Source organism: Pan troglodytes, chromosome 16, assembly GCF_028858775.2.
Source record: "Pan troglodytes isolate AG18354 chromosome 16, NHGRI_mPanTro3-v2.0_pri, whole genome shotgun sequence".
Taxonomy (NCBI): Eukaryota; Metazoa; Chordata; class Mammalia; order Primates; family Hominidae; genus Pan; species Pan troglodytes.
Window position 1 is genome coordinate 64904236 of NC_072414.2, and position 26785 is coordinate 64931020.

Consider the following 26785-nt stretch of genomic DNA (forward strand, 5'->3'; position numbering starts at 1 on the left):
ACCTAGCCCACAGCATTGGAGCTCAGTGGACCCTGAGAAAACATTCCCAAAGTAGCCATTCCATGGCTAGGCTGAAGGACCTGGGATGGCTTAGTCCTGTAGGCTACAGGAACACAAATTGTCCACTTGAATATTTGTGCTGACCACAGGGCCTGATCACAAAGATAAACTTCATGGCCAGGGTGGACAGACCCCTCTCAGGAGCAGCCATCTCAGAGGAAGTTTGAAGCTGCAGACAGGGACTGTTAGCATTTGTCCATACTGGGAACCAAGGTCTCCAGAGCAAGCAACAATGAAATCCCTAAATCCAAAGGGCTCATGGGCTTGTTTTAAGGATCAGTGAAGAAGGACGAAGCAAAGCATTCTGTACTTCACTCCAGAGCTAGGCCAGAGTGGGTGGTGGGAGGAGTGGAGGAGGCAAGGCAGGAGTCCTGGAACCTGTGGAAGAGGAAGGATGCTGGGGCCAAGCATAGAAAGCCAGGGTGGGGGAAGTGGGTCCTGACACCTGCTCTTACTTGCCTCACTTTAGTCCTAGCCACTGACTAAGTGGTGACATCTATCTGCACAATGGTTCAAGGCATTTTTTTTTTTTTTTTGAGACGGAGTCTCGCTCTGTTGCCCAGGCTGGAGTGCAGTGGCGTAATCTCGGCTCACTGCAAGCTCCGCCTCCTGGGTTCACGCCATTCTCCTTCCTCAGCCTCCCAAGTAGCTGGGACTACAGGCGCCCGCCACCGCGCCCGGCTAATTTTTGCATTTTTAGTAGAGATGGGGTTTCACCTTGTTAGCCAGGATGGTCTCGATCTCCTGACCTCGTGATCCGCCCACCTCAGCCTCCCAAAGTGCTGGGATTACAGGCGTGAGCCACCGCGCCCGGCGGTTCAAGGCATTTAAGGAGCACCATTTAACCATTGCCTATCAGTGGGCATGTCAGCGGCGCCCTAACTGAGCGTTGCTGTTTCCAAACAATGTGGCATGAATGCACCTAAAGGGCAGGTTATCAATGGAAAAGCAGACCACCACCTGGGATTCACTGGTATAAAATAAATGTCTCATGCAAATCAAAATGATATGCATTTCCAAACGTATGTAAATGCATAAAAAAGGTCTTGAAAGGCCACAGCATGGACTGATGACAGGGGTCCTCTCTTGGGGAGGACTAGGGTTGTAATAAGTATGGAGAAGCATTGGAGGAAAGTGTGGTTTGTCTGTGTGGTTTCAATTTTTTTTTTCAGCAAGTATGTTTTCAGGTACGTCTTAGGTACATTTTAAAAACTTCCATACATCTCCCTGTTCTTCATGTTGCTGGAGGTGCAGCCCAGGATGGCTGAGTGGGGTGGATGGCTCTGTTGGTTAGGACATTTCATAACAGGCTCTTTGGTTATGAGATAGTCTAAATGAAAGAGGCTTGAAACCAAAGAGGGCTAGCTTACTCTGAAAAGGACACCAGTTTTGTGCTGGCAACCAGGCAGAGAGAGTCTCCAAGACCCTGGAATGGGGAAAGAGTCTAGACAAGAGGGAGAACACGCCCAAAGAATGGCAGACGCTGGGGCCCCAAGGGAAACGACGGCCACTGAGACTTTCCTATGTTGTGTGGCTCAAGCCTATAATATCCAGGATGGCAGAAATTCTACAGTGGGTTGTTTCCTGCTCAGAATTGCCCTATAGTCCCCTTAGTAATCCCTAAACTCTTAGAAAAAGTCTGCTGCATGGAAAACCTTATTTGAGTGGAGCTTTAGGAAACAAAGGAGAATGTGAAATGATTAAGGGCAGGTGACAAAAGAAAATCAAGAACTCAAAGGGAGCAGAAATTCGAGGTGATGTAACCAAGGCATTGTGAAACCCCTGGGGGTCCCTCGGAAATCCTGGGATGGGCAGTAGCTTTTCCGTGGTACATGGGATGGAGGCTTCAGCATGTTTAATTGGCCAGTTGAAGAGAGGGACTCCAAAAGACTGAAGATCCTGAGGCTATGTGAGTTAATGTAAGTAAAAACATGCCAATTGATTTAAAAAAAATCAGAAACCTATAAAGAAGTAAAAAGTGCTAGCATAGCGTTTCCATCCATTTGGTGTAATACATTCACTCATTAAATACTAAACTCACGCACTGCCCCCTCCAACTTTCCCCTCTGCAATTGCATCTTATGGTCTAGCTTTTAAAGTAATGCAGTACATGGAGTCAGAAGCCCGGAGATCCATAAACCATCCAGACATCTAATAGTGCTTTAAAAGAGGCCCTGCACACTGGAGGGTAAGTGGCCAGTAATGGCTGAGCTGGGTACAGACAGGGTGGGGAGAGGGCTTGGGGCTTAAGGGAAAAGTGAAGTAGTGAGCATAAGGAGAATTTTTACAGTGGCTATAAAAAGAAGTCCCATGCTCGCACATTTAGATTCTGAGTTGGCCAAATAAACCCAGGCCTCTCGCAGTTCACACTGTCAGCCTTGGCACTGGTTCTGGTGGCTACTGTCTTAGAGACCCAGTAAAAATGCTTTGAGAGAGAGAAAGACATCACCATCTCATTGAGGAGCCAGTGCAAGGATAGCTCCCAGAAGGGCCTCCCTGTTACCAGGAGTTACAGGCAGCAGGCAGTCCTCCTGTCAATAGGCTCCTGGCAGGTGATGATTACTATTCTGCACCAGCCTCTGGTTCCTTGGAACATAACAATGATGTAGGCTTCTGAGCGAGGGCCATGCTTTGCAATCTTGGAAGGGAATGTCTGTGTTTGCAAAATGCTATGACTTAGGGTTGCTAACCCTGTAGCCCATTCCCATAGGAACTCCAGATGGAAATGCTCACCCATCAGCACTCCCTAAACTACCTGCTCCCAACCAGTTGCTGGTGACAAATGGAAATGTCCTGCCCCAGCACTGCTCTGGAGAAGTCAAGACACACTTACCAGCTTCACTGCAACTCTCAGTTTAGATGCACCAGGGAAGGAAGGCCACTCCCTGGCTGATAAATGTTTCACCAGCTCTCTAGGGAATAAAAGCCCTGGTTTGCAGCATTTCCTGATTCCCAGGAGTAAATACTCCCACAGGCTACCAAGCCATGTCACTGGGCATGGAGTTGGGAAGTAGGGTTCACCATGCGGTAATCAATGGAAATAACCTCAAGAACACAGCTAATAGTAAAATGTAGTCAGAGAATTAGGATGTGATGTATCTGTGTATTTATTACCTCTGTATTCAATAAGATTTTAAGTGTATATAATTTAATTTTTAATCATTGTTCTATTTAATAACTGGCTTCCATTCCTGAAAATTTAGCAACTCACACTCATGAGCTAGTACATGAGCTGGCTCCAGCAACCACTGGCTGGGCCCTGGGGCCTTCTTGCTTTGGGTTCTGGATCTAATTTCTTTTTGTAAATTTTCTTCATGCTTCTTCCTCTCTTCTCTCTTCCTTCTCTCTGGGTTTTTTGCCCCACCTCCCCACTTTGCCCAATTTATTGAGCACTTAAGACCCATACTGAGTACCTTATGTGTAATTGGAGGGGCCCTTGTTGGGGAGACTTCCAGTGCATGCCCGTATCCAGTTGTGCTCTTCTTTTGGCATGAAAAGGACAACGCTTCTTTCTCTGTCTTCCAGCAGTTAGGCAGAGCCATATGACCAGCTCTGGTCATTGGGTTGTGAATGGAAGTAGCATGAGTCCATACTAGACTGAAGCATTTCATTGATAGTGTGAGACTTCTCAATGCTCTCCTTTCCTATTGCAACAATCTTGGAGAAGGCCTTGTGTATAGATGGCATGGGCAAAAGATTGAGGAGCTCAAGTCACTGGGTTACCACATGTGGAGGATGGTTGCCTTCAAGAGTCAGCTGGATCCGTGGTGGGTTTTGCATGAGTGAGAAATAAGTATTCACATGTTAAGCCACAGAATTTTGTTGTTGTTTGTTAATACAGCATAATCTACTCTATCCGAAGTAATAACTTGCCTTGCCGTGAATGGCCAAACATATGCTGTTATTATCAGGAAATTCTGTATTCCTCCCGTAAGCATCCTCTCCCCCATCAAAAGCTTTATTTGCCTAGGAATCACCATGTGCTACAAGTCTTTTTGGTTAGTTTTGCTTAGGGAGTTGGACATTCCAGTCAGCCTGAATACTATAGTAGTTAGGCTATAGACAAACAAACCAAAATACATGGTGATTATAAAATGAAAATTTCAGACACTTATTTCTCTTAAACATAAAAGTTTAGATGTTAACAATAGTTGGCAAGGTACATCCCTCAATGTGTGGCTTCCACCTCTGGGTCCAAGGCGTAGGACCCATTTGTTACTCTTTCCTAACCAGAAACGAAAAGAAAAGGGGCTGGGAAAAGGGACCCAATTCTTTTTAGCTAAGACCCCAAAGTGGAACACATCCTACAACTTCTGCTCACATCTCGTTGGACAAAAACATAGTCACAAGAACATATCTACCTATGAGAAAGGCTGGGAGATGTAGTCTCCAGCTGGACTAATGTGCTCTGCTAACAGCTGGTGGTGCATTTCTGTTACAGAAAGTAAGAAAGAGGGAAGGGATACAGGGAGAAAAGACTTGGTCTCTGCCATGATCTATTGTGTTGTCCTGGCATGGGAGGGGCTCTAGCTGCCTGGTGTGGAGAAGCTGCCTGGTGCAGAGGAGCTCTTCCCAAGCAGAGTAACTCATCCTCTCTGATTTCTTCCATGGAATGGCTGCCTGAGTGGCAGGCCCTTTGAAGTTATCTTAAGCCATTTTGTACTGCTATAACAGAATATTACAAACTGGGAAATTTATAAACAATAGAAGTTTATTTGTCTCACAGTTTTGGAGGCTGGAAAGGCCAAGATCAAGGGGCTGCATCTGGTAAGGGCTTTCTTGCTGCATCACCCCATGGCAGAAAGTTGAAGGACAAGAGAGAGCATTTAAGTGAGAGAGCAGAAGAGCAAGGGATCTATAATAAAGGGATTAAGGCCACAAGTTCAAAGGCATTAACCCATTAATGAAGCTGGAGCCCTTATGACCTAAATACTTTCCATTAGGCCCTACCTGTCAACACTGTTGCATTGGGGATTAGGTTTCTAGCACATACTTTTGGGGGACACATTCAAACTGTAACAGGGGTGTAGGTGATTTCACTTCTCTAGTATTATGGCTCCAACCCAAGGACCCCAAAGTCCTAGTGCTGCTTGTTTCTTTCCCCAGCTTTGGTTTGGGTGAGAATCTGCTCCCATGAGGATTCCTGCCATGGAGGGGCACAGGCAGGGGGCAGGAAGCACTTGTCAGACTGTCTGCAGGGTGATGGCCAAGGAGTGGTAGGGTGTGTGAGCTCTGGAGTCAGAGTTCCTTGGGCAAGGTGCTTACTCTTTTCTACCTCAGCTGTAGAAAAGAGTAAGCACCTTCTGTTACTGATGATAATAATGATACCAAGCTCATAGGATTGCTGAGATTATTAAAGGAGATATTGATGTAAATATGCTTAGCATAGTGCTTTAATAACCATTAGCTATTGCTGCTACTACTACTACTATTACTGCTGCTGCTACTACTGCAGTTATCTGGTTGCTACTAGGGGATAGAGTGACCAGTTCTTTCGCATATAGTTGCTTGTGCAAGGTGGAGCTCTTCACTACAAAGAGTGGTTATAGCAGGCTCCAGGATGCCTTGTGTCCTAAACCTAGAACTATTCTCTCCCATTTCTCCCTTAATACTCTGTACTGAGCAGCCTGCTGTTCTGTTTCTGCTCTCAAGATACCTTTGTTTCAAGATTGTTCTCACCCTTCTCTGACACTGGGCTTTCACAGGTACCAGCTCCAGGTCTCAGAGAGGAGTTGGGCTCTCAGTCCATTCTTCCCAGGAGGGTCTCTGGGTGCTTTCTGCAAATTGATTCTCCCACTCTCTAAAGTTCTGGACGCCTAAGGGATTATCTGTCTTTGCCATATTAAATAAAAGTCCTATTATACCTTTCCTTTTTCCCAGAAGTGGGTAGTCTGTTGGCCTGACAATTTATATAACAAGGATAGCATGAGGTGGTCCCTGCCCCAACCCAGACAGAGATGCCGTTGTCAGCTATTCTAAAACCAATAAACCAACCAACAAAATATAACAATGACAAGACAAAATTTTTGTACAAAAGCCTGTTGGACCACCCATTACAAGATTTATCTCATGTGATCCTCACAGCAAACCTCTGAGATTGGTATCATAGAGCCAGGTCTATTTAAATATAAAATATTGCCTTGCTCTGGTCATTAAATTGCTCACACCAACCTATGTAGACAGAACTAACACAAGGGAAGGAAGAAAACTTTACATACCTAACAGCTTATCTGTAAGGTTTTGAGAAACATTCTTATCATAGATAGGACTCTTATAGATGCAAAAGACAAACTCAAAATCAAATGGATTAAACAAAACCTGCAATTTTTTGGCTCAATAACAGTGAAATCCAGGAGTACCTGGTTTCATGTATGTCAGGACCCAGGTGCTCAGGTGATGTCCTCATCGTTCTGCCTTTTCTTCTTTCTGCTCTCCCTACGGTGGCTTCATTTTCAAGCTCACCCTCTCTCCATGGTGGTCCCCGAAACTCCAGTGTCACAGGCTACCAGTTCCAATTCACAAGAAAGAGGGCTTCTCTTTCCCCATAGCTTCAGAGAAAATCCAAGGGTTGCGACTCCAACAAAGATTCTCTCCTTGAACAAACTCTATGCAGACTCGCCTGAACTCTCTTCTCAACTGAGCTCTGACATTTGGGCGTCCGTGTTTACCTCTGCAGTGTCCAATTTTGGTAAGAATCCTGCTAGGCCAGTTCCCCTAATCTAATCATATCTACAGAGGTTCTTCATACTCTACCATCTTCTCGGTGATGTATGATCACCATGGTTGCCTTCAGCATGAATTCTGCTTGGTCAGTTTAGCCAGGATTCTCTTTGGTCAGTTTAGCCAGGATTCTCTTTACCTCTGATGTTTCTGCTAAGTAATTTTCTATCCACTGATCTCCACCTTGCTCCTTGGCTATACATTCCCACTCTTCCTTGTATTCAGAGTTGAGCCCAATCTCTCTCCATTGCAAAATTTTATTGCAGTGGTCCTTACACCTATCATAATGGTCCTGACTAAAGTCTGCCTTACCATCTTTAACAAGTGTCAAAAACAATTGCTTTTCAGAACTCATTGGCTCATTGAGCCTTGCTGAATCCATATGGGCCATGTACTTACCCCAGAATCTAGGGGGAATTGGGAGAGAGTGAATAGAAATGGGAAGGACGCCCCTAATAAAAGGAACCAGAAAGTAAATCAAAATCAGCAGATGAATCTGGATGCACCTATACAAAATGAAATGATGACAGGACATATTTTGATTCCCTGCAATATAAAATGAATTTATCTCAATTCCTTTAATTCAGGGATTCTTGCTTTGGCTGCATATCGGTCTTTAAAATCCGGAGGCTTAGGCCACATCCCAGACTCAGGAAACCAGAATCTCTGGGAGGAGGGTCTAGGCATCAAAATTAAAAAAAATGAATTTTAGGTGAGGAGGAGCTTCAAGATGGCTGACTAGAGGCACGGAACACCCCTTCTTCTCCACAAAGAACCAACAAAATAATGACTAGATAATAACACTTTGAACAGAACAACTGAGAACTCTGGAATTCAGCATCGAAGTGACAGGAAAAAGCTGAGGTGCCTAAGGAAAAGGAAGTGAGGCAGACGGCCTGGCTGGGATCAGCCAGGAGCCTGGAGAAACTCTCCAGTCTGGAAGAAGAGTACATGAGAGATCTCCAGTGGTCCACATTCCTACTGTGGACTCCCGCAGTCCTAGCCATAGGAGAGTCCTTCAACTTGTGGGCCCTGAGACTGGTATAGGGAGCTCCCTGGAGTCCACATGACAACATTGCTGCAGATAGGAAGTACGCACTGGGTCCCACACGCCTGTATTCGTCCGTTTTCATACTACTATAAAAATACTACCCGAGACTGGGTAATTTATAAAGAAAAGAGGTTTAATTGACTCATAGTTCCACATGGGTGGGGAAGCCTCAGGAAACTTACAGTCATGGCGGAAGGAGAAGCAGGCACTTTCTTCACAAGGTGGCAGGAGACAGTGTGTGTATGTGAGTACAGGAAAAACTACCATTTATAAAACTATCAGATCTTATAAGAATTCACTATCATAAGAACAGCATGGGGGTAACCACCCCCATAATCCAATCACTCCTTTCATTGATACATAGGGATTACAGGTCTCTCCCTCAACACATGGGGATTACAATTCAAGTTGAGCTTTAGATGGGGACACAGAGCCAAACCATATCACCCCCCTAAGACTCAAGCAGCTGCAGAACAGTACCATTTTGAGAGCTCAGCCCCTACCAGACTGTATCCCCTTCCCCAGGGCCCAACAGCCTCTGCCTGTCCATATCCCTGGAGCCCCACTGACATCTACCTGCATCCACCCAGAGGGCTGCAGTGGTGTGATGCAGGTGGACCCAGTGGAACAGCAGGGTTCCCAGCACTCTAGCCTACTCTGTCCTGTGTGTTGGGGAAAGGGCAGAGCAGTGCACTGAGGAGGCTGTCCCCTAGACAAAAGGAGGTGAAGTGTGCATGCCCCAGAGCTTGAAACCTGTCTGCCTGGGGCCACCGTCACTGACAGCAACCTTACCCCACCAGCAGCTTAACAACAGCACACTTCCATGTGCCCTGAGGATAGCCTCTCTCAGCCAGCCACCACAGGCAGGGACCTGAACGTACACACTCCCCAGAGCCTGAGAGCCACCTGTCTGGGGTAGCTACCACAGACAGCAACTCTGTCTCCCTTCCCTAGCAGCAGGGGCCCCAAGGACTTGCATGTGCCCTGAGGACAGGCTTTCCCTGCCCACTGCTGCTGCTGCTGCCACTACCACCTGAGCACACTGCCCAGGGCCTGGGGATCACCCTGTCCTGCCCACCAAAGCCTTTGCCCATGTACACCATTGAGGGGACCTGGGAACAGGTCTGCCCTGCCTGGCACTGCTCTCCCAGCCCCTGAGCATGCTGCCCAGGAGCCAGAGTATTGCCCCACCCTGTCAGTTGTTCTCAGAGCACATGCATACCACCAGTGGGCCCAACAACAAGCCCAGAAAACCTGCCACCAGCACCCAAGCATGCCATTTGGTCCACCATTGCTGGCATCTGGACACTCCTCCTGGGGGCCTTGAGGATGGGCCCACCCAGCCTGCTCTACCACCACTGCTGATACCCACCCACACATGCCACCTAGGGGCCTGGGGACTGGCCCTCCCAGCCACCATTAACACCAGTGAATGACATCTTGGAGCCCAAAGGCTGTTGCACCACCACTACTATCATTGCCCACACCAAGCATGTGGCCCAGGGACTCAAGGACTCTCCCACCTACCCAGTCCACCACCGACAGTACCAGCACCCAAGCAAACCTCCTAGAGGCCCAAGAGTGAGCCTGCCTGGACCTGCTAACACCAATGCTCATGTATGCCACCTGGCAGCCCAAAGACAGACCTTCCTAGGCCACTGCTGCCACCATTAGAGCCTGAGGACTGGCCCATCTGGTGTTCTGTCCCCAGCAAAACTTCACCACAGCCACCACTAGCAGCCATAGCCTAAGCCACTAAGAAAATCACAGATACCACTGATAATGTTTGCAACCAAAGACATCATACACAGACTACACTACGGCACACACCCAGAATCAAAGCCAAAGTGCATTACTCAACTAACACTGTAGGGGAGGACTTTTTCCTGTTAAAAAGTCTTCCCCTAAGAAAACCAATCCAAGGCTGGATGTGGTGGTTTATGCCTGTAAACCAGCACTTTGGGAGGCGGAGGTGGGTGGATCACCTGAAGTCAGGAGTTTGAGACCAGTCTGGCCACATGGTGAAATCCAGTCTCTACTAAAAATACAAAAATCAGCCAGATGCAGTGGCATGCGCTTGTAATCCCAGCTACTTGGGAGGCTAAGGCTGGAGAATTGCTTGAACCCAGGAGGCAGACATTGCAGTGAGCTGAGATTGTGCCACTGCTCTCCAGCCTGGGTGACAGAGTGAGACTCCATCTCAAAAAAAAAGAAAAAAAAAAAAAAAAAAAAAAAGAAAAAGAAAAAAGAAAATCAATCCAAAAAATTGGAAGAAGTCATTGTTATACCACATAGGGAGATATCAATGAAAGGACACAAACAAGAAAAAGGGAATATGACAGTTCCAAAGGAGGACAGTAATTCTCCAGCAACAGGTTCCAATGAAAAGACATTTATGAAATGCCTGGAAAATAATTCAAGGTAATGATATTAAAGAAGCTCAGTGAAATATAAGAAAGCACAGATATATAATATAAAAAATAAGAAAAACAATTCAGGGTATGAATGAGAAATTCACTGAAAAGAAAGATGCAAAAAAGAACCAAGAGAAATCCTGGAACTGGAAGATTCAATGAATGAAATAAAAAATACAATCAAGAACTTCAGCAATAGACTGGAATCAAGCAGAAGAAAGAATTTCATAACTTGAAGACACGTCTTTTGAAATACCTCAGCCAGACAAGAAAAAAATAAAGAATTAAAAAAATTAAGAACACCTACGTGACACATGGGACATCATAAAATGACCAAATATTCTAATTTTGGGTGTTCCAAAAGGTGAAGAGAAGTTTAATAGCATAGAAAATCTATTTAACAAAATAATAGCTGAAAACATCCCAAATGTAGTAAGAGATTTAGACATCCAGACACAAGAAGCTCAGCTATCCCCAAATAGATATAACCCAAAAAGGTCTTCCAGGCACATTATAGTCTGTCAAAAGTAAAAGGCCAGGTATAGTGGCTCACGCCTGTAATTGTAGCACTTTGGGAAGTCAAGGTGGGCAGATTGCTTGAGCCCAGGAGTTTGAGACCAGCCTGGGCAACATGACAAAACCCCATCTCTACAAAATATACGAAAAATTAACCAGGCATGGTGGCACATGCCTGTAGTCCCAGCTACTTAGGAAGCTGAGGTGGGAGGATCACTTGAGCCCAGGGAGGTCAAGGTTGCAGTGAGTGGTGATCATGCCATTGCACTCCAGCCTGGATGACAGAGTGAGACCTTATCTTAAAAAAAAAAAAAAAAAAAGGCAAAGACAAAGAGAATTCTAAAAGCAGCAAGAGAAAAGCATCTAGTGACATATAAGAGAATCCTCATCAAACCAACAGTGGATTTCTCAGCAGAAACCTTACAGGCCATGAGAGAATGGGATGATATATTCAAAGTACTAAAAGAAGAGAAAAAACTATCAGCCAAAAATACTATACCCAACAGTTATCCTTCATAAATAAAGGAGAAATTGAGACTTACCCAGCAAGCAAAAACTGAGGAAATTCATCACCACAACAATCAGTCCTACAAGAAATGCTTAAGGGAGTCCTACACCTGAAAGTGAAACCATAATATCTACCATCATAAAATCACACGAAAGTATAAAACTCACTAGTAGAGCAAACACAAGTGAGAAAGAGAAAGGACTCAAATGTTACCACTATAGAAAACCACCAAACCAATGATAAGTAATAAAAGAAGAAAAATAAAGAAAAGGATATATAAAACAAGGAAACAACATAATGACAAGAATAAGCCCTCACATATCAATAATAACCTTGAATGTAAATGGACTAATTTTCCACTTAAGAGGTTTAGACTAGCTGAATGGATTAAAAAACATAATCCTACTATATCCTGCCTACAAGAAACTCACTTTGCCTGTAAAGATACATATAGACTGAAAGTAAATGGATGGGGGAAAAATTCCATGCAAACAGAAGCCAAAAGCAAGAAGGAATAGCTATACTTATATCAGATAAAACAGGCTTTAAGTCAAAAACAGTTCTTAAAAAAAAGACAAAGAATGTCATTATATAATGATAAAGGGATCAATTCAGCCATAGGATATAACAATTCTAAATGTATATGTGTCCAGTGCAGAGCACTCAGCTATATAAAACAAATATTATTAGTTCTACAGGAAAAGCTAGACTCCAATACAATCATAGTTGGGGACGTCAACATCCCACTCTTAGCAGTAGATAGATCATCTAGAAAGAAAAGCAACAAAGCAACATTGGATTTAAACTGCATTTTAAACAAAATAGACCTAACACACCTTTGCAGAACATTTCATTCAACAGCTACAGAGTACACATTCTTATTAGTACCACACGGAACATTCTCCAGGATAGACCATATATTAGGCCACAAAACAAGTGCCAACACACTTTTTAAAATTGAAATCATATCAAGTATCCCCTCAGTCCATACTGGAATAAAACTAGAAATCAATAACAAGAGGAACTTGGGAAACTGTACAAATAAATAGAAATTAAACAACATGCTCCTGAATGACCACAGGGTCAATGAAGAAATTAAGAAGGAAATATAAAAATGTCTAGAAACAAATGAACATTGAAACACAACACACTAAAACCAATGAGATACAACAAAAGCAGTGCTATAAGAGAAGTTTATAGCAATAAACACCTATATCCAAAAAAGAGAAAGATTTCACAAAACCAAAAGATGCACCTCAAGGAACTAGAAAAGCAAGACTAAATCAAGCCCAAAATTAGTAGAAGGAAGGAAATGACAAAGATCAGAGCAGAACTAAAGAAACACTAAAAAAAATACTAAGGGTCAAAAAAAAAGTTGTTTTTTAAAAAAGATAAAATTGATAAACTGCTAGCTAAACTAACCAAGAAAAAAATGAAGACCCAAATAAAATAAAAAATGAAAGAGGAGACATCACAACTATACCACAGAAATATAAAAGATCATCAGAGACTACTATGAACAACTATATGTTAACAAACTGAAAAACCTGGAGGAAATGGATAAATTCCTGGATACATACAATGTACCAAGATTTAATAAGGAAGAAATGGAAAATCTGAACAGACCAATAATGAGAAACAACATTGAATCAGTAATAAAAAGTCTCTCAACAAAGAAAAGCCCAGGACGTAATGGTTTCACTGCCAAATTCCACCATACTCAAAGAATTAACACCAATCTCCTTGAAGTATTCCCAAAAAATGAGGAGGAAATTCTAACTCATTTATTGAGGCCTGCATTACCCTGATACCAGAACCGGATAATGACACATTGAAAAAAGAAAACTAGAGGCCAATATTCCTGATGAACATAGATGCAAAAATTCTCAAAAAAAAAAAAATACTGGCAAAACAAATCCAACAGCACAGGAAAAGGTAATACACCATGATCAAGAGGGATTTATCCCAGGGATAAAATAATGGTCCAGCATACACGAATCAATAAATGTGATACATCACATCAGCAGAATAAAAGACAAAAACCACATGGCCTTCTCAGTGGATGCAGAAAAAATATTTGATGAAATTCAACATCTGTTCATGATAAAAACTCTCAACAAACTAGGCATAGAAGGAACATACCTTAATACAATAAAGGTCATATATGACAGACCCACAGCTAACATTATGCTGAATGGGAAAAAGCCGAAAGACCTTCCTCTAAGAATTTGGATCCTCAATCAAATACTATTTGGCCGTAAAAAAGAATGAAGCCAGCCGGGCATGGTGGCTCACATCTGTAATCCCAGCACTTTGGGAGGCCGAGGTGGGTGGATCACCTGAGGTCAGGAGTTCAAGACCAGCCTGGCCAATGTGGTGAAACCCTGTCTCTACCAAAAATACAAAAATTAGCCAGGCGTGGTGGCGGGCCCCTGTAATCCCAGCTACTCCAGAAGTTGAGGTAGGAGAATCGCTTGAACCCCGGAGGCAGAGGTTGCAGTGAGCTGAGATGGTGGCATTGCACTCCATCCCGGGCAACAGAGTGAGACTCCATCTCAAAAAAAAAAAAAAAAAAGAAATGAAGCCATGTCACTTGTGGCAACATGGATGGAACTGGAGATCATTATGTTAAGTGATATTTGTCACACAGTAAGACAAATATCACATATAATCACTCATATGTGAGAGCTAAAAAAATAGGTTGATCTTATGGTGGTAGAGAGTAGAATGACAGTTACTAGAGGCTGGGAAGGATGTGGGTGTGGGAGATGAAGAGAGGTTTGTTAATAGATACAAATATACAGTTAGATAGAAGGAATAAGTTCTTAGACTGTGAATTTCTTAAGAGAAAAAAAAAGAAGGAATAAGTTCTAATGTTTGATAGTAGAATAGGGTGACTGTAGTTAACAACAATGTATTACATATTTCAAAATAGCTGAAAGCAAAGACTTGAAATGTTCCCAACACACAGAAATGATAAATGTTTGAAGTGATGGATATCCTTAATACCCTGACTTGATCATTACACATTCTATGCATGTAACAAAATATCAGATGTATCCCATAAATATGTAAAAATATTATGTATTAATAAAAATAAATAAAAATTTTAAAAATTTTAGGTAATTTATAACATGCAGCCAGGGTTGAAAGCCAGTGCTCCAATTTCCTGGTCTTTATTATTAAAACCCATGGTTTATGAATACATTACGCTAAGGTCCAACACAGCAGTTCTGGGTGCTGTTGTGAGCCATGGTAAACAAGGGGTGTATCTGAGCCCCAGCTCTCCAGTGATCAGCAAGGACAGGCCACCTGTGCCTCCAGGGGCAGTCTCTGTAGAGTCACAGATCCTCTCAGTGCGGAGAACCTGTCTTGGTTCCTCATGGGGAACCAACGGAAGATATTCCAGAGGGCTCATAGGTCAGGGACCTGGTCACTACCCTTTCAGCACAGCTGTAGCCCTCTGTGGGCCCAGGGAAGCCTGATGCCAGCTGCCCCAGGGTAAAGCCCTGGCAGATGCCAAGTGGGAGAAGGAGGTGGTGTTCCCTCGGGGAGAAGGGGAAATGCTACACAGAGCAACATGGGATTCATCTGCAGAAGAGAGGTCAATTGCTTACCCTACTGGAACCAAAAAGTCTCTTGGCAAAGGGAGTTCTGAGCTGATAAACACAGGCTCGGTCTTCCAGAATCCACACTGCAGGCTGAGAACTGGAAAGACAGTAGGGAGACTTATTGCTTTCTGGGTGTTTTGCCCAGAATCTCCCTTCTGGTAAAGCACTAGGGTGGGTAGTAGGACTCACTCTTTGATCTTTGGCAAGTCCCTCCTACTCTCTGGGCCTTGGTTTCCCTTCTATATAATGAAGGAGTTGAATCAGCTCACCCTTAAGGTCTCTTCTGGATGCTGTTGCAGGGTCTACATGATTCCTGATGAATGATTTCCCCTGGAGAAGCTGCACATCTGTGCTCTGCCCCAGTATTTGTCTGGAAGGTGGAATTTTAGGCTGCCTCCTGGACTTGTCCTTTCCTTTCAGATTCCAAGGCCACTGCCCTGTCTGATGGTCATCCAGTCCTGATTCACTTCCCTCATCTGAGTCCCTGGTGATCCATCCTCCAGGAAGCTCAGCCTCACCTCAGGTCCTACAGAATTTAAATGGCCTCATCACTCGCACTCCAGGGAGGTGTGGTGTGGAATCTTCCTCAAGGACCCTGGGTTTTAAGCAGCACTGGTGTCACCCTCTGTTGCCAGCCTAAGGCTGTCCCCAAGGTCCAGGATCTCAGGGCAGCTCTGCTGAGCTACAGATTTCTCTGGACCCACAGGACTGTTATAAGTTTGAGGATGCAGATTGGGATTTGCTTGTCTCCTCCCAAAGGCTGATCCTCCCAGGCTCAGGCCTCCTGAATGAGCAGCCCTATCAGTCCTTCACTGAGTTTCCTACCCCTTTCCCTACCCAGAATACTTTTCTCATTTGGAACCCTGGACATAACACAGGCCTTTCTTGTCCGCCTCATATATGATTCACTTCAACAGCCTCCTAACCTGTTTCTTTAAGGCTCTCTTTCTTCTACCCCCTACACCATACTACAGATTCATCTCCCTAAAACAGTCCTGCCTTGGGTTAGCTGGCACTTTGCTCAAAAACCTTCAATGGGACATGAAGACCTCTGTGCTCAGTTCAAATTCTCTGCCAACCATTTGGGGCCCAGAGGCCTAGAGCTTCCCGGGTTAGGGAGCCCCTTCTGTGCATCCAGATGACCCCACCCCGCGGTGTGGCAGTCTTGTCTATCTGCTTCATTGTCTTAGCCTGTGTGTGCTTCCCCAGCTTGGAATGTCCTCCACTCTCTCCCTCCATTTTAAAAATTCCATCATCCAGCCAGGCACGGTGGCTCACACCTGTAATTCTAGCACTTTGGGAGGCCTAGGCGGGAGGATTACCTGAGGTCAGGAGTTCGAGACAAGCCTGGCCAACATGGCAAAACCCTGTCTCTACTAAAAATACAAAAATTAGCTGGGCATGGTGGCATACACCTGTAGTCCCAGCTACTCAGGTGGCTGAGGCAGGAGAATCTCTTGAACCTAGGAGATGGAGGTTGCAGTGAGCTGAGATTGAGCCATTAGACTCCAGCCTGGGGAACAAGAGGGAAACTATCTCAAAAAAAAAAAAAAAAAGCAAAACAAAAACAAAAAAAACCCATTAAATTAAAAATAAATAAATAAATAAACAAAAATTCCATCATCCATTCAAGATTCCTGCTCTGTCCCTACCTCTGCCAAAAGTCTGTTCAGACTATTCCAGCACATACTGGTCTCTTCATCCTTTTGTTTCTTTTCTGACTCCATCAGTACCACTATTTCAGTTGTACTTGAAGATACTGAGCTCTTTGAGGGTGGAAACTGTAACTTATACTTGTTTTGTGTCCCATGATGATGGCTAGCACCAGGGCTTTGTGCACAGTGGGGTGGGAGACACTCATGGCTGCCCACGCAACAGCAAGGCTTTCTTGCTGACCAGTCAGCCTCTACTACAGGAGGGTGTTGAGGAGGGAACCTGAAAGCTGCATTTGCCAGCCTCCCATGTACAAGGACAGGGATGCATGATCCACTCCTTGCACTGGAGCCTGAAGGGAGTTCTGACGGGAGGTGTCTGGGAGAAATTCCTTCCTGTGTGAGGCAGGAAACTCCCCTACATCTCAATCCATGCAAATCAGTAGGGAACCAATAACAGTTCCTACCTCCTCCCAGCCTTGAGCTAGGACCACTGAACTACAGCATCCCCCGAGGCTCATTGTAAGCTGTTGAGACCTCAGAAACAAGACCTAGAACCTCATAAATACACAGGGCTTGGTTTTGTTTCATTTCTGATAGTTCATCGAGTCAATGACCAACAATTAATGCTTTAGAAGAAGATAACAGTCTCTGATAATGGACCTACCCACTCATATAATTCTGGAAAATATGCCTTCCTGACCCCTCCAGGCAATCAGCTCATACCATGAAATATGAAATCCACGCATGCATAACTGTGAATGTTATTAACAGTCATAAAACCATGCAACTCCTTCAGAAATCCAAGCCTTATTTCCGATACAAATTACCCCCTGCCACAGACTGGGTTATTCAGGATAGAAAGAAGTATTTCCTTTCCTTTGTTAAAATTTACGAGTCATTAATTCTACTGAATGAGAGGCTTCTCATATTATGGACAAGTTGAAGCTTTTTTCCTGAGGGGAGAGCTGCATATGGAAAGTTCCCTGTTTGGGTCTAGAGATGTCCAGCAACAGTCTTTGATAACCTAGAAGAGTTCACTGTCGGTTCCATTAATACCCATCTGTAAGTACAAGTTGGTACCTTGGCTGAGTAGGAGCTGGGACCTGTATGCTCATGGGTAGCGGGGTGAGGCAACACATCAACTCTTACCCCCAACCCAGTATCTACTTGCAAGCACTGATCAAAATGATCAGGAAATAGTTTGGTAAACTCTGGGATAGCACATAGGTTGCCTGACCATACTCCACTGATTCCCAGTGTTCTGGGAGATCCCTCTCCTTTAACCCCTCATACTGCCACTGTTTACATTTCAATAGGAGCAGACAAGTTCCTGCTGTATGACTCTGGTCATCTTCCCCACTGTTGAATGGATCAGCACCTGATCAAAACCGGGTCAATCAATTAAGACATCTTCCCAAATATTTGAAACTAGAACTAAAAGAGATCAGCTTCTCCCTGAACTTCCTGGACAAGTAAACTCAGGAGTGGTCCATGGCCATGTTTTCTGCAAAAGACCATATACAAAAACAGAGAAGGAAAGAGGGAAACAGATGCAAGTTGGAGGGAAGGGGTGCTGTTGGCTTCCTACCCCCTATTCTAGTCTCTATTCATAATCTAGATCTGAGGTCTGGCTGTGTCTCTTCCTTTAGTTTCCAGGAAACATCCCTGATCCCATAACAAATTTCCTTCATTTAAAAAAAAAATTTACACTCACTCGAGTGGATTTTCGTGATTTTCTACCAAAACACTCCTAATACACATAACATTGGGCATTATATAACTGTTAAAAGTTTGCATATAGGCCTAGGTATGGTGGCTCATGCCTATACTCCAGCACTTTGGGAGGCTGAGATTAAAGAATCACCTGAGCCCAGGAGTTCAAATCAGCCTAGGCAACATAGTGAGACCATGTCTCTACAAAAAAATATTAAAATTAGCCAAGTGTGGTGGCATATACCTGTAGTCTCAGCTACTCAGGAAGCTGAGGTGGGAGGATCACTTGAGTCAGGGAGGTTGAGGCTGCAGTGAGCTGTGATACCACTGCACTCCAGCCTGGGTGATGGAATGAGACCCTATCTACATAAAACAAAAATTTGCTTATAAATAATTTTTAGTATCAAGGGAGATGGCTTCTGACATCATGATAGGTCATTAAAAATCAAGCTATAAAATTATATTAAGTGTAATCTTAACAATATAAAACAATGGAGGAGTTAAAAACCATCAAAACATTATTTGTGATTATTTATTTCTTTTTTGAGACAGGGTCTCGCTCTTTGCCCAGGCTGGAGTGCAGTGGTGTCATCTCGGCTGACTGACACCTCCACCTCCCAGGCTCAAACAATTCTCCTTCCTCAGCCTCCAGAGTAGCTGAGATTACAGGTGCATGCCACCACACCTGGCTTATTTTTGTATTTTTAGTAAAGATGGGGCTTTGCCATGTTGGCCAGGCTAGTGTTGAACACCTGGCCTCAAGTGATCTGCCTGCCTTGACCTCCCAAAGTGCTAAGATTATAGGCATGAGCCACCATGCCCCGCCTATTTGTGATTCTTTCTAAGTAGTGGGATTGCAGGTGAGTTTTATTTTCTTCACTGGGTCTTTTTTCTCTATGTACTTTACACATTTTTTATAAAAAGTATGTATTAATTTTATAATCATAAAATCAGATTTGTTTAAAAGTCAACATATTTAAGAATCTTCCCCTGCTTCCTTCTCCTTTCCCAAAAAGTCTGCAGTGGAAGACCCAGTTTGAGTCAAGTGTGTTCACCAACAAAATGTAACCATGTCTAGAGAACTTGGAGGGATCTGTTGGCATGAGGGGGTAGGAGCCTGCTAGTAGAAAACTCACTCACACAAGAGTCCAGATACCAAGCTGGCCCACTGATGGAACCTTGGTTTTCAAGTGAGGTGTAATTCCATGTATAGCTGAGTGTCCATCCCTCAGACCTACTCCAGCCAGTCTCCTGTGGCTCAGGGCACAGCAAGAGAGTGTGAATTAGAACGGAAAGTGCTCTTTCACTGAAAATTCAGGGACACTAAGGGGTATACACAGCTTTCACTTGGGGTTCTTCCAATAGAGCATAACATTTCAAGGAGTACAGATACTGTACCTCTTGCTCATTTTGCTATAGACCACTATACCACCTTGACACTATGGGGCCTGGGGTATTGGCACTGGTGTGGATGATGGTGACAACAAGGCATGGCAGAGGTGGCAGCATCCAGGAGTAGCAGCAGTCATGCATGTGAGCTACAGCAGATGCAGTGACAGCTTCTAATTAATGCAGAGGAGTGGAAGAGTCCCACAGATCTGCAGTGATGTCCAGCAAAGGCCAATGTTCAGTGGGAAGGCAGGTTCAGTGTTAGAAGGACAGGAGTAGAGAAAACAGAATAGGAGGGAAGGAACAAAATGTTAGTAGCTGACTGGATGGCTGAATGGAAAGCTGCAAGCTAAAGCTACCCCAGAAACCCTTAGTAGATGGCTAATGCCTTGTTAAGAATTTTACCACCTGGCCATTCCTGCTAAAGAGAAGGTTGGAAAAGCAAGTTTTCAACTTTCCCCCCCCTTTTTTTTATACGGAGTCTCGCTCTGTTGCCCAGGCTGGAGTGCAATGGCACGGTCTCTGTTCACTGCAACCTCCGCCTCCCGGGTTCAAATGATTCTCCTGCCCCAGCCTCCTGAGTAGCTGGGATTACAGGTGCCTGCCACCACGCCCAGTTAATTTTTGTATTTTTAGTAGAGATGGTGTTTCACCATATTGGCCAGGCTGGTCTCGAACTCCTGACCTTGTGATCTGCCTGCCTCAGCCTCCCAAAGTGCTGGGATTACAGGCATGAGCCACTGCACCTGGCCAACTTTTCCATTCTTAATCTAGAAGTAAGCAAGGAGGAAGGAGTATTCAGACTGAGTACTGACTTGATAAAGGTGATTAAAAAGTCAGTATCAGATTAAGGCTGGGCGCCGTGGCTTATGCCTATAATCCCAGCAATTTGGGAGGCCAAGGTAGAAGGATCCTTGACCCCAGAAGTTTAAGGCTGCAGTGAGATATGATTGCACCACAGCATGCCAACCTGGGTGACAGAGTAAGGCCTCATCTCTAAAAAAAAAATTTTAGTTAAAAATAATCAGTATCAGATTAAATATAGGCAGGTATTATGGGGAAAATCTAGAAGGGTTCTGCATTCAGATTTGGCTTATGAAACATAAAAAGAAAATATCTTATCCCTATATCAAAAGATAGTGAATGGACATTCATTTATATATTTTAAGTTAAAATATTTAACACACGCTTATGTCATTCTTTATAATACCCCACAGTAACTGGCAATTTCCAACTTGTCAACTATAGATCCTATCACAACTGGTAGACTGAGCAGACTTCTATTACATCCTTCTTATTTTGAAAATAGCTTTATTCTTTTAAAGATTTAGGCTTATTATAAATATTGTGATCATACAGAAATGTACAAAGAACAAAGCAAAATTCAGCTGTTAGGGTGAACATCCTTCCAGACATCCCTCCATGTGCACCTATTAAAATATTATACAAATGGGATCATGCTGTTCTGTTATCCCTTTTTTGCACTCAATTATACATGTCATAGGCAAATTTTCATGTCATCAAATCTACATCATCATTTATATATTGTCTATATGGGAGTGCCTTAATTTCTTTATATTTTTTAAACCAATGATTTAACCTTATTGATAACCATCCACTTTTCACTGTTATAAACAAGGCTGAGATGGAAAGACTTGCCTTTAGATCTCCATTTGTTTTGGCAATGATTGTCCGGGGGTAAATTACAAGAAGTGAGATCACTGGGTCAAAGGTACACTCATTTAAAATGTTCATTCCTGCCAGCCCAGTGGACTGCAGAAAGGCTGGGCCAATTTATGTCACCACCAGCAGAGCATAAAAGGGCCGGGCTCCAGCCCCTCACCAGTCTGAGATTTTGTCATTCTTCTGTTTCCTAGAGTAAAACTTCAGGAGGATTCTCTTCATCCATCTTTTGTCTACTATGTTCTTTTTTGTAGATGCTTTTTTGCATAGGTTTCATGCTGAGTTTTTTTCTGCCTATCTTTAATGGAGAGCAGTTCTCTCAGGGTTTACCATTTGCTTGAAAATGGTATGCATGAAATCTCCTTGACTCCTTTTCCTATTGGTTTGGTTACTATCCGAATCTTCACTTAGCATTTAAGTTGGAAGGCTAGAATCTAATCATGATTTTCCCCTATTTATTTGCCAGAAAGACTTGGTGAAGGCATAGAACCTTGATTTATCTCCTAAATTGTTGCCATTTCTGCTACCTGGACAACTTGGTCAAGTTGGAGAAGTCTGGGTTTTGCCTTGTCTCCCCTCTTCTGGGTAGGCTAATGAGAGGTGCGTGAGCAATGCCAGGTGGTTCGTAAAGTGAATCTGCTTCTCTTTTAAAAAGAGAGTGAGCCAATTGAGACAAACACAGGCAAAAACCCAGCTGCAGCAACAGCCTCCTAGCTAATTGGATCCTACCTGGGAAGGGCCATCTTCTAGATAGCTAGTTCCCAAGCAGTGTCCCCAGCTGGCCCCTCAGGAAGTGTTAGGCCTGTCCTTGGCTAATCCCGCAGTTTAGCGTTGACATAATTCTATCTGACCCAGTCTCCAGAAAGACTCAAAGACTTCTCAGCTAATAGCTCTGTCCTAACATCTAGAACCACACCCTCAAAGATGAGATGGTACCCCTGATTTCCACAATCCTCTCCTTTGGGACACAGAGCATACCATCCCTGACTGCACCAGACATAGTTATTCCCTGCCCATGGGCTACTCTTTCTTCTCAGGAGGACTCAGGGCAACTGTGGGGTCTCCTGAGAAAGCCATCTGTAGGTAATGGGACCAGGACTATCAGAGGATATCATCTATGACCACAGTAGGTGGGCAAGAAGCAGAGTTAGTTCCCTGTTCAGAATCAGAGCCCCAAGAGACTGGCAGGACATTCCTGTGAGAATCACAGTTTGTTTTAGGAATCTCACCAGCCACTTAAGAAAATACAGATGGCCAAGAGCACCCCAGGACCAAGGTCATTGACTGATTCAGTAATACCTCTTGGCCTTCCACCTCTGTATGAATTTGTTATTGCTGCCAGGACAAATTACCACAAATGTGAGAGCTTAAAAAAAACACCCATTTATTATTTCACAGTTTGCAGGTCTGGAGTTTGACATGGGTCTCACTAGGCTACAAGGTGTCAGCGGGCTGTTTTCCTTACTGGAGGAGGGTCACTTACAGGTTCATGAAGGTTGCTGGCAGTGTCCAGTTGTATGTGGTTGTAGCACTGGGGTCCTTATTTCCTTGGTGGCTATTGGCCCCGGGTCATTCTCAGCTTTTAGAAGCCATTCACATTCCTTCACGTTCTCCTTATCTTTGAAGCCAGCAATAGAGAGTCAAGTCCTTCTTGTGCCTTACCTTTCCTGTCTTCTCTTCTGCTGTATCTCTTCAACTAGGAAAGATTCTTCTACTTTTTTTTTTTTTTTTTTGAGACAGAGTCTCGCTCTGTCGCTCAGGCTGGAGTACAGTGGCGCGATCTCAATCTCGGCTCACTGCAACCTCCACCTCCCAGGTTCAAGCAATTCTCCTTGCCTCCACCTCCCAAGTAGCTGGGATTACAGGTGCCCACAACCACCGCCCCCAATTAATTTTTGTATTTTTAGTAGAGATGGGGTTTCACCATATTGGCCAGGCTGTTCTTGAACTCCCGGCCTGAAGTAATCTGCCTGCGTTGACCTCCCAAAGTGCTGGGATTATAGGTGTGAGCCACCGTGCCTGGCCAATTCTTCCACTTTTAAGGGTTCATGTGATTACACAGAGCCTACCTGGCTAATCCAGGATAATCTTCCCATCTTTTTTTTTTTTTTTCTTTTTTTTGAGACAGAGTCTCTCTCTGTCACCCAGGCGGGAGTGCAATGGCAGGATCTCAGCTCACTACTACCTCCACCTCCCGGGTTCAAGCAATTCTCATGCCTCAGCCTCCCGAGTACCTGGGATTACAGGCACCCACAACCACGCCCCACTAATTTTTGTAATTTCAGTAGAAGTGGGGTTTCGTCATATTGGCCAGGCTGGTCTTGAACTCCTGGCCTCAGGTAATCCACCAGCCTTGGCCTCCCAAAGTGCTGGGATTATAGGCGTGAAGCACCGCACCGGGCCCATCTTAAGATCTATAACCTTAATTGTATCTGTAAAGTCTCCTTGCCATGCAAATTTAATATATTCACAGGTTCCAGGGATGAGGCAAGGACATCTTTGGGGCCATTATTCAGCCTACCATGGCCCTTTTGGCCAAGAGTCATCCAGGAGTAAGAGCCCGGCAGAGATAATTCCAAGGAAGACCCACATGATTTCCTCTCCTCCATCCCCCTCCCACAACACACCCATCCCTGGGAACCAGTTGGCCAGATCTTCCAGCTGAATACTTCACCAGACTCATGCCACAATGCATCACTATCAAGGCGAGGCTGAGCACTGGCACAGCCAACTCCCTCTGGAGAGCTGGGGCAAGGCTGGTACTTCCAACCCAAGCCCTGAGTGGCCTGTCTGCTCACTGCTGTTTCCTGAAGCTCAGCCAATATGCCTAGGAGGATCCCAAGGATTTTGGGCTTCAGTCCAATATGCCTATAAGCAGAAGGCTCTGCTTTCCCTTTGCAGGAGACGGTTAGAGGCTTGGGTTAGGGTTTCAGTGGAATTATAAATAGTATAATGGCATTACCACTAGGGACCCAGGAAGGCTAAAATATTGTCCTGCCAATCATTCAGCACTCCTTGGCATCTCATATAAGGAGGAATAACAGGATGTAAATTTAAAATGTCTTTTTTTGTTTTTTTGCTAGCCTTATTGGTAGCTGAAATGTCAATGCAAAAGCTGGAGAAAGAACGACTGTATCAGGTGGCTGGTTCCCCACTCTCCCTCCTCTTGAAGCTAAATCTGGTGGCAGCACACACAAGTATACATGCTAAGGAGAGAGCAGGGCCCAACTGAACTTACTTATTGACTACATATCCAGGAACAGAGAGGCATGGCCAGGCCCTTATTGAGATGGCAACACAACCTGGGTCTGCTCACCACATACAGGAAGGAAGCAAAAGCACAGGAAGCCCCAAAGACCGAGATCTTCCTAGGACCAAAGCGGGATACAGGAGAAAAGGTGTTGCCTTTAATGCACAGTGACCTGGCGGTTTACCAGTAAAATGTGGCCCAGTGAATATTCTGGACTCTGACCTGTCAGATTAGCACCTTTTCTTCCTTTGGGCAGGGAGGGGAGCTGGGAAGGCGTTAGAAAGAGGCTGTGCTGGTGTGTGCAGAGTAGACAGTAGAGGGTTTCACTGGTGCCTGCCTTTGTCTGCTTCTGGTCTCAACCCAGTGGCTGCCCCTAGGTTTCTGGGGATGGATGATGAGAGTACTGTTGACCCATGCGCTTGTGAGCCAGGCACCTTGGTAATCAGATGCCCAGCGGCTGTGAGTTGTAGCTGACCACGCCCACCAGAGGAAGAATATATCACCCAGGGAAGGCCATTTAACCAGAGACATGCAATAGTGTAGCCACTCTGAGACCTTCTGATCTACAATGCTGGGGTGAGCTGCTCCCCGAAATGCCCAGATATCCTAAACTCCTGAGATTCAAAAGACCATGCAGACTCTTTTGCACCATATTTCTGTGCGGAGATCTTTCTGGCTTGGATTTGGGGAATTCAGACAGTTTCCCATGTTCAAAGAATTATCAAGATTCTCTCCAGGAAGATTTCACTGATGCCCAGGTCAGAGTTTGATGTCCTACCTGGTTCTTTCCTGCGTGCCCCATACTGCACTGAAATAATCATCTGTTGGTCTGTCTTGCCGAGACCAGCTCAGTCGTGGAGACCCTAACCCAGCAGCGCCAGAGGAATTAAAGACACACACACAGAAATACAGAGGTGTGGAGCGGGAAATCAGGGTTCTCACAGCCTTCAGAGCTGAGAGCCTTGAACAGAGATTTACCCACATATTTATTGACAGCAAGCCAGTGATAAGCATTGTTTCTATAGATTATAGATTAGCTCAAAGTATTCCTTACAGGAAATAAAGGGATGCGCTGAAATAAAGGGATGGGTTTGGCTAGTTATCTGCAGCAGGAGCATGTCCTTAAGGCACAGATCGCTCATGCTATTGTTTGTGGTTTAAGAACGCCTTTAAGCGGTTTTCTGCCCTGAGTGGGCCAGGTGTTCCTTGCCCTCATTCTGGTAAACCCACAACCTTCAGCGTGGGCATCATGGCCATCACGAACATGTCACAGTGCTGTGGAGATTTTGTTTATGGCCAGTTTTGGGGCCAGTTTGTGGCCAGATTCGGGGGCCTGTTCCCAACACTGTCTCCTCTAATAAACTGTGAATTCCTTGAAGCCAGGGACTGCTTTTTTCTCCATTTTTTTCCCTAGCCTAGTGTAGGATGTCACACAGTAGGGACTTAGCTAGTGGCTGCTGGTGGACGCTAAATGATTGAAATAGCTATCCTACCCCAACCAGTCCCAGGCTGGGTTCCTGGCACAGGCTGGCATTTGTACATGAACACCATGGCTGCTTGTTCCACTGTGGCCTCAGCTCCCACAGCAAGTTTCTCCTACAGCTGAACCTGGCTGGAAATGCAGGCATAAGAGCCCCCGGAGGAAGCCAGTAGTCATCACAGCCAAAGGTCTTTGGGAAGCCTTCATTACCATCTGGGTATGCCTTGCCAATCTCGAGCTCCCCAGGCTTGGCACTTTTTAGGACAGCCTTTGTCATGGTCTGACAGACATGACAGCTCTCCCTGTCTCACACTATCTGATCCAGTCATATTGAGCTTTCATATTGGAACTCTCTAGGACCTACTCAACCTAGGCAGGCAGATCTCTTTTATTTCATCACATTGTTGAAGATGCCAGAACTTTGGGACTAATGATTGATCTTAGAGGTTGGAATGCGCAGCCAGCCTGCCAGTCAGATCTCCTCCTGGTACTTTGCTGCCCTTCCTCTTGTCTCGACCTCTGTCTGCTCCACTGATGCCCATCACTTGGTCCTTTCATCCGAGAAAGAATAAGAATGGAATCAGGTGCTTTGTAGAGTCCACTTTATAAAAGAACGGGAAGAGCTTTTAAAAATTCCCTACCAAGCTTGACCCACTAGGCAATAACTCTTACTCAATCTCATTGCTTCATGAAATTTCATTGACTCCCTGCACCCTCCATCTCCCTGCTCCACCC

At 44.6% G+C, this 26785-nt stretch overlaps 1 pseudogene; it reads right to left on the minus strand.

Annotated features, from left to right (window-relative positions):
• The window catches only part of LOC101059812 (nucleophosmin-like), a 64478-nt pseudogene extending 38151 nt beyond the window's left edge, over positions 1 to 26327 (minus strand).
• Between the last annotated feature and the right edge of the window lie 458 nt (positions 26328 to 26785).